This window comes from Cupressus sempervirens, chromosome 7, assembly GCF_028749045.1.
Source record: "Cupressus sempervirens isolate cs-2001-9-10 chromosome 7, ASM2874904v1, whole genome shotgun sequence".
Lineage (NCBI taxonomy): Eukaryota > Viridiplantae > Streptophyta > Pinopsida > Cupressales > Cupressaceae > Cupressus > Cupressus sempervirens.
In genome coordinates, this window is record NC_143124.1 from 263,236,918 (window position 1) to 263,252,314 (window position 15,397).

Sequence of the window (15,397 nt, forward strand, 5' to 3'; positions counted from 1 at the left end):
TAAAATTTGAATGTTTTATGAAGTGTCCAACTGGTAGATTAGTGATTTGGCAGATGACACTTACATTTTAAGAACTAATAATAATAAATAGCATGTCCATGCACCTATATAAAGAAGGGTGCCCACTTGCATTTAATAGCCCATCCATGCACCAGTAAAAAATGTGCCCGCTTGCATCTAATTTGAAGAGTCACCTGGTGTAAGTAATAACCCCTGTGCTTGCAGACGATTTACTTCCAAACAAAGGCGATGAAGGCATAGATGTTCTTCTTCTGAAATTTCTCCATACCATGGATTTGAAGGACGCACATGTTTTCACCATGCTCAAGAACAATCCTCTTGTGCATAATCGTTCGGAAGCCTTAGAGCTGCACTCCACATCCTTCCTGCAATGATTTTGCTGCCCACATTCGAAAGATCTAGTGATAGGAGTGATAGAAGGGTGCACATTACGTACAAAAGGGAAGGAGAAATGGATTGTGCAAAAGACAAGATAGAGTTTAATGCTGCATGTTTCGACGGTTACTCCGTTCAAGCGGTTCCTGAACAGTATGTCAAGGGCTCCTGGTATCGCCTCAATTCTCAAAACCCGGTCGAACCAGCCATGAAAACTATAGATTTGTTTTGAACAACGAAAAATAATTAGAAACTGTTTGAATTTCTCTCCGATGTGGATATTTTGAAAGTACAAAGTTGTAAGGTCAAAATGGTGGTTCTATGCAGAGCAAGGTTTGAATTGACGAGTTTAGGCCTATATTTCATCAAATTAGGGTTTTGATATAGCAAAGGCTTGTGCAATGAATTTTCTTTATTTTCATGAATAATGAAATATTATCTAAATTTGTTTGATTAATTTAACATAGTTTTAAATATTGATGATTAAAAATATTTATATTGTTAAATTAGAAATAACAAGTTAATTAAGATGATGGCTTATTCCGTGGGAGTTGTTGGATTCATCTAATAATCTGACACCGTAGAAAGGGGAGAGGTGTCAAAAATTGTGCCCTACCCTTTTCTGCTTTTAAATTTTATTTTTAGATTTCCTCTTCATTTGTAATTGTCATGACTTATAAATTCTTGTATTGATGTTTGGTACACGTACATATCGCTGGAGCAATTGGTATGGTATGTGGCGTTTCCAAGTAGATTGTCAAAGTTAGGAGTCAAGCTCAATGTAGAGAATCCAACCACTGAGGTAGGGTAAGGAAACCCACTCATTTATGTTTTTCTAGTCATGGCTATGTTGAATGGGCATTTATTATTGGATTCTTGTAGTTTTAGGTTGGAAGTAAATCAGTTTGGGATTTGGTTATATCTGGCTGGAAGGTGAGCTATGGAGCATAGTTTTTTCTCCATCCAATTTTTTTTATTCTCCATCTATTCAGAAAGTGCGTGTTCTCATTAAAAAAAAATCTTTCATTTCCTATAAATGACATAGATTTCATATGGTTTCTTTCATATTCAAAATACTGGTACCTAGGCAATTAGTATCGAGAAGCAAATTTAAATACATATAAATTTTAAAACTAATTTAAATGGCATGCTTGGACATATATTTCAAAATATAATATATAAGTTTTAATTTTCAATTTATAAAGGGAACATAATTATAATATTTCAAAATATTTATTTTAAAAAAATATTTGCTTCTAATTATTTCTAAATGGAAAAAAATATATATTTAGCTTCTTTATAAATAAAAAAAATGTGGTAATTGTTTCTAAATTTAAAAATTAGAAATTACTTTATAACAAGATCAATAAGATTTTTATTTCTAATTATAATAACAAAAAAAAAAATTAAATGTAAAGAAAGCATACTACTATTTCAAGAACATTATATATTTTTTACGATTTAGATAATATTTTTGTTATTTTAAAAAAATTTCATATTTTTAAGTATATATCATTTCATTAAAATTTTAGTTTGACATAAGCATACTTGTTTTAATTTTTTAAATTGTATTACAATCATGTGTGAAAGTATTTATTTCATAAAAGTATCAAAACAAGGAAGCACTACCCAATATATGAGGATCATAAGAAAATGAAAGAATGATAAATATTTAATGATTTTAAATTTTAAATTTAAATATTTATTGTAATGTTTTAAAAATTATTTTTATTTGTCTTTATTCATTTTCTTAAACAATCTAAAACCCTATCCCTATAAAACTAAGTAAGAAATGGATGAAGTATTAAAATTATATATAAATGTATTCATACAACATACAATTTGTTAATATTTTTCAAATGTTGATAGTATATTTATTTAGTAACATATAAATTTATTTATTAGAAATCAATTATTTGAGAAAATTTATCATTTTAGTTAAAGTTACCTAATTGTTAGTATAACCTCTCTTTTATAAAGCTCACTACCCACTTGCATAGAGTTTTATAAAAGTGTTCAATATAAATATTTAAATATTAAAAATAAAAGTAAATTAAATAATATTTAAGAGCTCAATACAAATTAAAATTTGTAAATAAATTTTTTTATTGAAAAATAGTGAGAAATGTCATTATTAGTTTTGATTTTTTACATTTTTACTAATACAATGTGTCACTTTAACATAATCTATGCATAATTTCTTCCTCAATAACCATGATGAAATTATAAAGTTTAAAGAATAGACATTTCAAAGTTTTAAATAACACATCTAACATAAAATCTAAATGGATTAAAAGTGAATGATTTGTAAATACATCATTATTTTACAATAATCCTCTTAGTCTAACCTAACATCTTCACAATAAACCTTAATTTATATTTGCTAAAAAATATTCATAATGTTTTCTAACACAACTTATTACATTAATTTATATGAACAATTACTCCTTCTCTCTTTCACATTAAAACTTTAGAAGACTAATATTAAAAGATTAATATTATAAGCAAGTTAGATAGTAACATTACATTCATACAAAAAATTAGAAATTAGTTTAAATTGTAAAAATTTCTTTTAAAAATTATTACATTAAAAATTAAATTATATTAAATATTATTATTATAGGTAATTTATATATTTTATTATAGCTATTGAATTTTGATATTTACTATTATATCTAATTTAATTATTACAACTTAGGCAAATACAAACTACATGGCACTTGTTTTTATTGTGTAAATATTAAATGTATTTTTGAAGTTTGGACTATTAAAGCATTATACAATTATTACATTGGACCAAGGGTGTAAATGACATTTAGATTGGAGAATATGATGTTTTCAAAGTTTGAAAATAAATATAAAAATACTTTTTAATTCTTGACTTTACAATAGGCAACCAAGTAATTTTTAATCCTATTCCTAAATTGAATAAAATATTTAAGGAGATTGAATATTAAGGATAATTATAAATAATAATGTACAGTGAACCTAGAACTAAACCAAACTAGAAACTACAAGCTTAAACCTAACTAAACAATGAATAAATTCTAAACCCTAATCCCAACCCTAATTTGTAGACTTCATTAATAAATGATAAACTAAAATCCTAAATGTAAAACCCTAAACCTAATCTTAAATATTTTTATATATTTTTTGATTAAATCATCAAAAATATTTTATAAACCACGATTTTAATACTAAACCTTAAATACTAAATGGTGAAACATAATTTGAACCTTGATTAATAAATCACATTACTTATCTATAATAGATGGATATGGTGATGTGTGTCGTAAAGCGTCCATCACTAAGTCTAATACATAATTTTGACTGAATGATAACCTTGTACCGGAATCTACCTTTCCTACTAATGGTATAAATGAAAAAATACAATAAGATTCGGTGAGGAAAAACAAGAACAGTTAATTTGTCAAATCATCTCCTGGCAGTAGACTGTGTAGTCGCAGTTTCGAGATATTTGTTTCGGTCATATACAGCCGAAATGTAGTTTATTGTCGCGGATGGAAACTATTCATAATGATTTACGCTTTCCAGAGTTTTAGGTCATTATAACAACCAGTAAGTTGCAGCATGCAGCAAATATATAATATTGAATCAAGCAACAGGTATACTAAATACTATTTCACTTTATGAGAATTAGTAAGGTAAAATATCGATAGTAGTGTGTGGGATGCATGTGTTGTCAGATATGCATTACAAACTGTTTACAGCTACAAGACCGCATATTCATTTCAGGCCTATGGGGACTTATACTCTATATTCTAAGAATCTATATATTCTAATGGCCATCTCAAATTATACACTAGTTTAGTCACTCCTTTGTTCTTGTAAGAGGTATCTTTATTTAAAAGGATCAGAATATTTATTGTTGTATATGATAAATGAAATTTGAGTATTGTAATCTGCTCTTTACGGAATTGATATATGGTAATCATTATAAGGATTATCTATTGGAGAATTAGAATTATATTTTGAGTAACACAAGAGCCTTTGGAGTTCGACTACAATAACAATGATTAAAGATATATCTAATAAATATGAGTCAGTTTGTTGCAGTTCTCAGATGATTTAACTACAGTTGTATTAGTATGCTGATTTTAGGTTAATAGCAGTAGTATTTGCTGTGAGATGTAATTTATAGAGTTGGTTGTGGAGCTTTTATCTTGATATTGCTACACGAAAACCCTTCTACTATTAATGAATGTTTCAGCGATGGGACCCAATACAACTCCATCTTGTGTTCTGCTAAAACAAAAAGTACACTTTGCATGTGCGAATGCCGGCGCTATTACTAGTACTTTTACACCAGTAAGTCTATATATACCACACAAAGAATAGAGGGAATGCAACTACTTGAGCTACATTAGCTATTTCGCTCATCTCGCTCCTGTCTTTTCTATCGTTGCAACTATTTCTTATTTGAGTTTCTTCTTTCGTCTTTGGAGATGAAACCTGGTCTTGCTTTCATTGTTTTTGTCTCGTTCTCTTGTGGGATTCTTCTTCTTTGTGAAGCTCGGCCAATTATTATACCCGCACCAGCAGTCCCAATACCCGCACCAGCTTTTGCTCCAATAATTTCCTCGGTTTCCACTAATGATTTGAAAAATGATGATGGATATGCCGAGCCACTAAGAAGTGAGAACAAAGAATATGTGGGTTACAAACTAGACGAGGAAGATGGTCCTGCAGCACAGCCAAGGATGAGCCATCAACAAGGTCATAGTCCAGGAGTGGGACACACTTATCCCTACTCTCTCTGCTGTTGAAGAACCAAGTAGAAGATTGTAAGTGTGGATTCTTAGTTTTATGTCTGTTTGTAAGTTGATCTTTTCCTAGGATCAAGTATTGTGTACAAGGAAAGCTCACGGATAGGATCTAGTATTGTGTACAAGGAAAGCTCATGGGTGAATGATGTTTCTCATCACAAACATTGCACGCCAAGAGTATTGGTATGCAATAGTTTATGGGATTTGTTTGTGTGTTAGATTATGAAGTGTGTGATTTGAATAGGAATGCAATTCTCTTTACTGTCTTTTAACCTTTATTTATCTATATAGTTGTTTTTGTATTTATGGCCTACTGCTGAAACTGAAAGGTTCTTAAAAGGTCTATGAAATAAAGTGGGTTTGATTATGTGTTTCATAAGGGAGGGATGACATTAAATAATTAGGTTTCAGGCATGCCTAACAAATGCATATAAGTTTTAATACATATTTCTATATATTAGTAAATCATTATTCATTTTCATTTGAAATCGTTTGATTTTTATTTATTTTTGTTATAGTAAGTATATTGTTAAATATCAATTAGTATAGATATATTAAATAAATCTATCTAAAGAATTTTCATAGATATCCACTATAAATTGATTATTATAATTTACTATAAGGAAAACTATTTATATTTAACTAATTCCATTTTTTAATTTTTTTGGACTAACTTAAGCTTTTAATTTTAATTTCTAAATAAATTTGATATTTATATCTCCATAGATTATAATTTTAATAAATATTTTTTATGCTGTTTATTAAATAATTTAAAAAAGTGTACTATTTTTATATAATTCAATTTAAGATTTGATGTGTAGATGGTTGTGAAATTTAACCTAAAATAAAAGTTATTATTAACACACTTACACCATCCCACTCCACCCTTTGCCCCATTATAGAATGCTTATTGAAATTAATAATTTCAACATAAAATTATTATTAAGATAAAATTAAAATAAGAAACCTCATGGATAAGATCTAGTATTGTGTACAAGGAAAGCTCATGGGTGAACGGTGTTTCTCATCACAAACATTGCACGCTAAAAGTATTAGTGTGCAATAGTTTATGGGATATGTTCACTGTGTATATTTTTATTGTAAAATTAGAAGGAAACTTCATGTCTAATATGCTAATCTTTCATGGACAAAATTATACAATTATTTAAACTAGAATATCAACTACACTCAAATATAAGAATTTAGTGGATACTATTCAGCAAGAATATCTTCAAATAACATGTTAATAAGAAATAGGAAATACAATGCAAAATATAAGAAAGATAGCTAAAATTTATTCTTAATTAAGAGTGGATTTTCTTGTGATAAATGGTATTGTTAATTTTCCTAAAATTATTAAGTAATGTGTATCAAGGTAATTTGCTAAATTGAAAATGATGAGAAGACATTTTTAAAAAGTATAAAATAGCAAGTACTAGTGCTACTAGTAAGTTTAGAATAATGCTAGAAGATCTATTGAGTCACTAAAAAGGACTAGGGGAATATATCAATGAAAAACATGTCATTGAAAATATTTTGAAAAGTTTAATTATAAAATTTGAATATGTTGTGTATTTAATTAAGATTTCTAGGAAACTTTTAATCCTTAAAATTTATTAATTAAGTCGAATCTCATTAGATATTTATGAAAGAATAACATGTAACAATAAAGCATAGACAAACTATTTTCTATTAAGAAAATAAAGGTGGATAAAAGAAATACATTCCCCAAAAGTTATATTAGAATTTATGATAACCTTAAGAATAATTAGAAAGGTGAATCTAAGATTTTGAGAGGAACACAATACTATTTTAGAGGAACAAATAGAAACTTTGACAAGCAAGGAGAGGAAGAGGTACAAGCAATAGAGGAGATAATAGTAAAATAGATTTTCAATTATATCACTTTAAAAAGTTTATAAATTATGATTAAGAGATTTTGACTAGGCAATAGTAAGTGCATCAAGATGGTGTGCAAAATAGATGGTATAATTGATTGCTTTTATTTAATGAAATCAAGTTAACTTAAACTTTCAAAAGAAATTTGAGCTCAAAATTAGAAGGTGGTGAATAATAATTGCCATACATTGAATCTAGATTATAAACTAATAATATTTTTAAAAATCGATATAGTTAAGAGAGTCAAATCCTTCAATTACATTGCAAAAATTTTATTTATTTTTTATAAGATGTTGTTGATTAATTTTTAATGTTTTTTCAATAGGCATATATTAAACATTAACTTTATGCTCTTTCATTAAAAAATAATTAATTTTGTTTTCTTTCTTTAGACATAACTTTCTTCAAAATGATGAAAAATTAAAAACTTATTTTTCTAGTTGAACATAATGAAACTAGAGAACTAATGTGTGTGTATGTCTATATATATATATATATATATATATATATAATTTATTTAAAATTTGTTCAAATAGATCATAATTCATTAAGAAAATAGTACACATATGTCTATGATAACTATGAAAGAAACTCTAAGGAAAATTATACTTGTAAGGTCCTTAGTAATGCTTAAAATTCTAACTTGAGTTCCGCTAAGTGTAAATCTAATTATGAAATTTTTATCAAACCTATTTTGAAAAGTAAAACAAGCAAACAAAAAGTGATATATATCAAGGTAAATAAGGCTCACAACCCTCAACGTTGTTATCATTCCAATTATATAGCCTTGATATTGTATTATTCATTTACCAGACCTAAACCAAATTGATTTTTTTTAAATTTTAAGTAAGTTAATTGTGGTAGGGTTATTTTTCATTTTTCACATTTGTGGACACTATTTTTGACACCGTCTTAGTACATTTGCCACAAATCAAAATAGAAAGGAGAAGAGCTCGTCGAACTATAAGATATGATAAATAAATCATTTATTTCTCTATTATAAAATATTAGTAAAAATAAAGTGTAGTGTATACCGTCTAGATTTTCTTCACATATGACCTCTCATGAGCATCTATTTGTCAATTCAGACATAAAGAACAAATTTAGTATAGTATCATGAGAGAACATTTCTAATGGAGTAAGAAGTAAGGGTAACATGATATTTAAAAAATAACATGCTAAAGTCAAGCATATCAATGAAATATAACTCTCTTTATTACTTGAAAATAACTCTTTGGCACGTGAACACATCCTAGAGAAAAATTATCAAAGGATTCTTAATAAAAAAAGATGCATGATTAGAGAGAAATAAAAAAGAATACAATATCTAAAAGGGAAATAATGATAGTTTATAGGATGTTTTATATTCATTTCAGTAAAGGGAAATAAATTCAAAGATCTTATTTGGTATAACTAATTAATGAATGATGTTTTGACATGGTGCAATAAGTGATGACCATTAATATCTTAGCATAGAGAGAATTAAATAATGATGAGCTATTGTATTTCTATTGATAGAAATTACTAACCTAGTGTTCCTAGTGTGTTATTGAGCATAATTCTGATGAATAAAGCATTGTAGAATGGACCAATGAGTGTTACCATCAAGAGATAATTTGAGATATCTCTTGAGGCATATATCATGATCTGTACTAGTAAAGAGAAGTTTAAGATAATCATTGAATATATAGTAAAAATACTAGAATAGTTAGTTATAAGAAATAAGCAACTTGATTGGTTTGTCAAATCTATGTTGAGTAAATTGGAGCAGTCATAGGACAAGATGAAGACATATAAAGATATTGTGGTAACAATATAAAATCATTATCATTATAGGTAACTTATTTCTTAATGATTATAGGGTGATTAGTAACTATGAAAGTTACTTTGTGGTTCTTGTTGATGACTTTACAATGATGGTGTGGCTAGCATTTCTTAAAGAAAAGTTTGAAGCTTTTGAGAAGTTTAATTTTTTTTGAAATGTAGTTGAGAATGAGTTTAGATTGAAGATTAAATGTTTCAGATTTGATTGAGGTTGAAAATTTATATTGAATGAGTTTAATACATTATGTAGAATGTGTGGGATTAAGAGTCAACTATTAGCCCCTAAGATACCTCATAAGAATGGTATAGTAGAGAGAAGAAATAGATTTGTAGTAGAATATGCAAGAGCTATGATGTGTGAAAATGATGTATCGAATACATTCTAGAGAGAAGGATTTAATGTAGTAGTGTCTGCAATGAACATGATATAGATTATAAAATTTACAAAAAATACAACTTATGAATTATGGTTTTGACATGTACTATTTGTGAAGTATTTCAAAAAATTTAGAAGTGTTATATCAAGAGAGATGATGACATTGGTAAGTTTGATTCACAAAGTGATGGAGGCATGTTTCTTGGTTATTCACTGAAAATAAAATCTTATAAATGTTTTAATTAGAGAACTAATATTATTGTGTAGAGTGCAAATGTAAAAGTGGATGAGAAGTTTGGAGTTCAAGAGATAATGCTTGATTATTATTTTGATGATGAAGAAGCTAATCCTAAGCCTTTCTAAGAAAATGTTAAGACTTTTTATGTGACTAAAATAATTTTCATAATGAAATTTAAGCTGTAGATCAAAGAGAGGAACCAAGATTTGAACGTAGACCAAAAGTGAGGGTTTCAACATAGTAACAACAACACCAATTTTTTGTTGATAAATAATAACTTTTCTATCCAATTATTGAAAGAAAAGACTGAGGACTTATGAGAAGAAACAAAGTACATGAATACTTATGTTTGATTTATCAAGTTTAATGTAAGAGTGGAAATGAATCATGTAAGGTCAATCATTGGATTGAAGCAATGAAGGAAGAACTAGATTAGATTGTGAAGAATGAGACTTGAGAATTGGTCCCGATGCCAAAAAACAAAATTGTTATAGCAAGCAAGTTTCCATAAATAAGATGAATAACCAAGGAGAGGTTATGAGAAACAAAGCTAGATAGGTATGCAAAGGATATTCACAACAAGACAATATAGGCTATGAAGATATTCTTGCACCAATTTATAGAACTCAAACAATAATAATGTTCTTGGCCTATGCAATAAAAAATAAGTCCAATGTATATAAAATGGATTTGAAGTCAAAATTTTGAAATATAGAACTTGTAGAGGAAGTCTACATTGAGTGTCCTGAACGATTTCCTTTGACAGAAGAAGGAGATATGGTATGTAAGTTGCAAACAGAATTGTATAGATTAAATAAAGAATCTAGAACCTAGTATGTGAGGTTGAATAAGTATTTGAAAATTTTGGATTTTCTAGATGTACCAGAGATAGTAAACTATATTTGAAAGAAATTGAGAACAACTTATTCATTATTATGATATTTGTGGATGATATAATTTTGAGATGAACATGATTGGTGAGAGGAAATATTTATTGGGTTTACATATTATTTAGAACACTGATGGTATCTCTCTATCACATACTAACTATTTGAAACATCTATTAAAGATATTTGGCTTGGAAAGTTGAAAACCTATTGCTACACCTATGATAACTAGTCACAAGTTATCTAGTAAAGATGACACAACTATAGTGAAGCAAAAGAGGTGCAAATCTATGATTGGAGGTTTGCAATATCTAACTCACAAAAGACTAGATATAAAAAATTTAGTTAGTATAGAAGTAATATTTCAAGATGATCCTAATAAATCACACTAGAAGTAAAGAGGATATTTAGATATTTGAAGGGTACAATTGATTTTGGGTTGTGGTATGATAACTCAAATGATATTACTCTATCTGCATATATTAATGTAGACTAGGAAGGGAGTACGGATGATAGAAAGAGTATGAGTGGTATAGCAATTTTCCGTGGAGGAAGATTGGTTTCTCATATAAGTAAGAAATAAGATTGTGTTTCATAGAGTCTAGCACAAGGATTTTTTATAGCAACATCAAAAAATTGTAATCAAATCATGCAAATGAAACAAATGGTGAAGGATAATGGGATAAAACTTTTTATTATGCATTGTGATAATGCAACTATAGTACGTATGTCTAAGAATCCTATGTTACATTCTAAGAAAAACTAAATAGCAATTAAGTATCATATTTTGAGGTAGAAAGTTGCAGAGAAAGAGATAAGACTAGATTATGTTAATGCAAAGGAGTAGATTACAGTTATATTTACAAAGCCTTTATGTAAGGATGTATTTGAGTACTTTTGAGGTATGCTTGTGGTTATGCATCTACTGAATTCATAGTAGATGATACAAAGATTGCACCAGTCAAGTAGTACAAACTACTATTGTTTACCTCAATTGAATGTTGATGCTTCCTATATGAGGGAGTATCCATGATTGAGAAGAGTCATGAAAAAATCTTGATACCTAGTATTGAATAGTCTCTATGGAAATTTGATCTGGATGGAGAGATTGAGTAGATGATTGAAATAATGATGTCTTTATCATTGATGTTATTGGGGGAGAATGAGGCACACAAAAACCATCTCCTATAATTAGGGGAGAAGTAAGTGTATATGAGAGAATCTCTTATGATTGGAGGAGAATTATGAAGAAAATATTGATTGATGTTAATAGGGGAGAAATATGTTAGTGAGAGAACTATATATAAAAAATAGATTTTTTTTATTTAATTAATGAAGAGGATTTGAAACGAAGAGAGTAGTATTATTAAAGATGTAGAGTTGGATATGGTATTCTTTGAACTCGAATATTTTTCATCTATGTCACCATCAATACCAAAGGGGGATATTATTAGCATGAAATTAGATGATATTCCTTTGGGGGAGTATTCTAGCATTGTTGGAGTAGAGGAGAGATAGTTAGCATGATCATGTATTGCATTCATGACTATGATTGTCATTGATGTCGACATGCTAAGAAGATTGGAAGAGTAGAAGATAGAGATTGAGGTCATATCGATCAATTTTTAAAGATGAAGTCAAGCATAGTTGGGGACATGTTCTATAGTGTGTTATGATGACATGGCTAAGTGTGCATGCATAAAGTTGAAAAGTGGCAAGTGTTATGTGTGATTTACAAAAGATAGTTTGTAGACAACTTTCCTGAGAAATAGTTTTCAGAGATTGGCTTATATTTCCTTATTGGTGTAGAATCTGGTTGAGGAAAATTTGATAGAGGAAGAAGACAACTAAATGATGATTTTACTGACTACATAACTTCCAAGGACACACATGTGAGAAGTTGTGAAGACTCTGATATGACACTATTATGTAATTATAAAAAGATGTAATGAATTATTTTATTTTAGTAATGTGCTATTGTAAATAACTGGGAAAGCCTCAAGGCTAAGTAAACAAATTATTTTGAAGACATGGTAAACGGGAAAGTTATTTTCCTTGTGATAGTTAATACAATCTATGCAAGTGATTTGTGAATGCGATAAGAGAAGAAGATTGGTAAATGTTGTAAGTGATCAAAGGGCCCATTGTGATGCAAAGTTGGAGATCTGGTAGTGAGTTCTAAGAAGTATTTTAGTGTGTTAGTGGCACAATAAGAACACAAGTGAAACTATTGAGTTCGTAAGATCACTTTTATTTTGATTATTCTAAAAGGAATAATAGATAGGCCATTTGTACAATGATTTTGATGGTCTTTCCTCTAAAGATGTATAGATAATGTGTTGATTGGAGGAGAATTATGAAGAAAATATTGATTGATGTTAATAGGGGAGAAATATGTTAGTGAGAGAACTATATTTAAAAAATAGATTTTTTTTATTTAATTGATGAAGAGGATTTGAAACGAAGAGAGTAGTATTAGCAAAGATGCAGAGTTGGATATGGTATTCTTTGAACTCGAATATTTTTCATCTATGTCACCATCAATACCAAAGGGGGATATTATTAGCATGAAATTAGATGATATTCCTTTGGGGGAGTATTCTAGCATTGTTGGAGTAGAGGAGAGATAGTTAGCATGATCATGTATTGCATTCATGACTATGATTGTCATTGATGTCGACATGCTAAGAAGATTGGAAGAGTAGAAGATAGAGATTGAGGTCATATCGATCAATTTTTAAAGATGAAGTCAAGCAAAGTTGGGGACATGTTCTATAGTGTGTTATGATGACATGGCTAAGTGTGCATGCATAAAGTTGAAAAGTGGCGAGTGTTATGTGTGATTTACAAAAGATAGTTTGTAGACAACTTTCCTGAGAAATAGTTTTCAGAGATTGGCTTATATTTCCTTATTGGTGTAGAATCTGGTTGAGGAAAATTTGATAGAGGAAGAAGACAACTAAATGATGATTTTACTGACTACATAACTTCCAAGGACACACATGTGAGAAGTTGTGAAGACTCTGATATGAAACTATTATGTAATTATAAAAAGATGTAATGAATTATTTTATTTTAGTAACGTGCTATTGTAAATAACTGGGAAAGCCTCAAGGCTAAGTAAACAAATTATTTTGAAGACATGGTAAATGGGAAAGTTATTTTCCTTGTGATAGTTAATACAATCTATGCAAGTTATTTGTGAATGCGATAAGAGAAGAAGATTGGTAAATGTTGTAAGTGATCAAAGGGCCCATTGTGATGCAAAGTTGGAGATCTGGTAGTGAGTTCTAAGAAGTATTTTAGTGTGTTAGTGGCACAATAAGAACACAAGTGAAACTATTGAGTTCGTAAGATCACTTTTATTTTGATTATTCTAAAAGGAATAATAGATAGGCCATTTGTACAATGATTTTGATGGTCTTTCCTCTAAAGATGTATAGATAATGTGTTGATTGGAGGAGAATTATGAAGAAAATATTGATTGATGTTAATAGGGGAGAAATATGTTAGTGAGAGAACTATATTTAAAAAATAGATTTTTTTAATTTAATTTATGAAGAGGATTTGAAACGAAGACAGTAGTATTAGCAAAGATGCAGAGTTGGATATGGTATTCTTTGAACTCGAATATTTTTCATCTATGTCACCATCAATACCAAAGGGGGATATTATTAGCATGAAATTAGATGATATTCCTTTGGGGGAGTATTCTAGCATTGTTGGAGTAGAGGAGAGATAGTTAGCATGATCATGTATTGCATTCATGACTATGATTGTCATTGATGTCGACATGCTAAGAAGATTGGAAGAGTAGAAGATAGAGATTGAGGTCATATCGATCAATTTTTAAAGATGAAGTCAAGCATAGTTGGGGACATGTTCTATAGTGTGTTATGATGACATGGCTAAGTGTGCATGCAGAAAGTTGAAAAGTGGCGAGTGTTATGTGTGATTTACAAAAGATAGTTTATAGACAACTTTCCTAAGAAATAGTTTTCAGAGATTGGCTTATATTTCCTTATTGGTGTAGAATCTGGTTGAGGAAAATTTGATAGAGGAAGAAGACAACTCAATGATGATTTTACTGAGTACATAACTTCCAAGGTCACACATGTGAGAAGTTGAGAAGACTCTAATATAACACTATTATGTAATTATAAAAAGATGTAATGAATTATTTTATTTTAGTAACGTGCTATTGTAATTAACTGGGAAAGCCTCAAGGCTAAGTAAATGAATTATTTTGAAGACATGGTAAACGGGAAAGTTATTTTCCTTGTGATAGTTAATACAATCTATGCAAGTGATTTGTGAATGTGATAAGGGAAGAAGATTGGTAAATGTTGTAAGTGATCAAAGGGGCCATTGTGATGCAAAGTTGGAGATCTGGTAGTGAGCTCTAAGAAGTATTTTAGTGTGGTAGTGGCACAATAAGAACACAAGTGAAACTATTGAGTTCCTAAGATCACTTTTATTTTGATTATTCTAAAAGGAATAATAGATAGGCCATTTGTACAATGATTTTGGTCTTTCCTCTAAAGATGTATAGATAGTGTGTTGATTTTTCTTCTACAACTCCTAACAGGAGTGACACATATCCTGATAGGGTTGGAATCTCCTAATAGGGATTCAAAGTCTTCTAAAAGGGACTTACATGTACTAAATTTACATTGTTGTCTCCTAATAATGTTCATCCTCTTGCAAGGAAATTTGATATTAGTACATCATTTTGCCGGTACCATCCCTACTAAGGTGTTCCCTCTAATCAAAAGTTTCCCTAGTGTTAGTGAATAGATTGTCTTCCATAGAAATACATACAAATTGACCCTAAAACACCTCGAGCAGAATAGTCAACCAGCACTAATAGTTGGGTTTCTTTTCTATTGAGAAGTGTAAATTTCTTCTAAATTATCCAAGTACAGCTCCTCATGTAAGATTGGCAATGAATCAACTAAACTATAATTGATAATCCTTTTAACCTGAAAGC